We start from the raw sequence: 2,136 nt of genomic DNA on the forward strand, positions 1-2,136 counted from the left end.
AAAAAGTGACGTCAGAAAAATTTTCTGACGCGCCAATTTTGACACGTCAGAAAATTCTGATGTGTTAAATCTGACAAGTCAGAAAATTCTGACGTGTTAAATTTAACATGTCAGAAATTTTCCGTTTTTGACACCCATAATCTTAACGCCTGAAACACGTCAAAAATGCCCCGTCAAGAGGATCTTATCGCCTGAAACACGTCAGAAAACTTATGTCAGCAAAAAATTGATTTTTTGTAGTGTTAGAAAGAACCTCACTACAATGTTTCTTAAATGGGCCTCATCTGGGAGAGGGGTTTAACCTAGTCGAAAAAAGCTCTCTTCTCTCTCCTGTCTCAAGCTCAACTGCAATAGCTTGAGGAGAAGGGCAAACCTTCTAGTTTCCCTCCTCCGTTCACCCACTTTTCATGTTTTTTGCCTCTTTTCCTTTTGAGCTTCTCTCTTCATGGGAGAACTCATTTTTTTTCTAGAGTTTTCTCTAGATCTATCCATCGTCTATGACGATGTATCCCTGACCCTCACGAAATAGAAGCCGCAATGTATTGTCTCCTCTCGCTTCACCCCTGCTGCCATGGATCGCCTCCTCCATTGCTTCGCCGGCCGAATCTATGTAGTCTTGAAGATTGGCTTTTTCAAAGCCCAATCTCCTTCTCTCCATCAGCCCCAACCAGAAACGCGCCCCTCCTCCATCATCATCGGTGTTCCAACTTTCCGGTGAAGCTCTCTGCGGCCCCAACCCACTGCCACGTGCCGGCACATGGACCACACGCTTCCGCGAGTGGATCTAACTAGCCAAGTAGTTTCCTCCGATGCCTTTCTCCATCGCAGCCATTGTTTTTGAGTTTTTTCCTGTTATTTTGTGTAATTTTGTGTAATTTTCTGTTGGTATGTTGCTTAGTGTTGAACCAGATCCGGTTGGGCTTCAGAATCTTTGTCTGTGAAGTAGATCTTTTTTTCTTTTTGGTTTCTTTCCGGTTCTTTGAGGTCCTAGTGGTCTGTCTAAATGAGGTTTTTGTTAACCCTAACCGGTTGGGCTTCAGACTCACTGTCTGTGAAGAAAACCTTTTTTCCATTGTTCCCTTTCATCTAAATCTCCACTACTTCTTAGTAAGCCTGTTTAAATGTTTGATAGGGGTATTAGTACTCTCGATGGTAGTATCCATCATATTGTGCGACGGCTTTTATCGGCGACATTTGCAGGTGACCTTCACTTTCACCTTCATTGAGGTGCTAGTGGTTTGTCTGAAATGGGTTATTCTGTCTAACCTTATTTTTAGCTTTTTGTCTAAGCTTATTTTAGCTTTATGTCTCTCTTATAATCTCCTTTTTATTTTATTTTATGAAGGCAGTTTGTTAAAAAAAAATGAGCCTCATCTGTTCTCTCCAAAAAGAATAAAAAAATAAAAATAAAAAAAGCCTTATTTTTTGAATATTACTGGAGTTTCTCACCATTTCAACCCCATGTTTGGATGACGTTGAAAGGTCAACCTTGTATATTTGACTACATATACCTTTACTCACAAAAAAAAAAAAAAAAACTACATATACATTTGACGCAAATCACGACGACAATCTGGACATGTAAAACTCCCTGAAGCGAGCATAGCTCTGAGACATCCTCTGTGGTACATGTGTCCACATGGTAATATAAGTAAATGTTCCTCAGCTACAAATTCTGCCAGACAGATACGACACTCTGTGGCTCCAAAACCAACGTCTTCCCCAGGAACAAACGTGTGAGTAGGCACTGGAATCACTGGATTTATATGGATTAGGGAATTATAGCAACGCCATAAAAGTGATAGCAGAAGAATCAATATTGAGGCCATCGCTATAGCAACAAAGATATCTAGAAGCGTAGACTTGTACCAATTATCCTCATCAACAGCCAATCCTGCTCTGAAAAACCCAAACAAAGTAACAACGTAGATGAGCCAAAGAACCTGCAAAGTAATTTAACTCAGATTTAGTACATGGGTATATAAGTAAAATTAGAAGAAAAAAATCTATTTAATCATTAAATTAAGAGAAAATGACTGGGGAAAGTGGGGAGCTTAATTGTTAGAGTAATTTTTTTTTTTTTTTTTAATTCGTTTTATATATATTGATAATGGGTTTTAGGAGAGTTGGCAAAAT

The sequence above is a fragment of the Corylus avellana genome, chromosome ca2 (genome assembly GCF_901000735.1).
Source record: "Corylus avellana chromosome ca2, CavTom2PMs-1.0".
NCBI lineage: Eukaryota > Viridiplantae > Streptophyta > Magnoliopsida > Fagales > Betulaceae > Corylus > Corylus avellana.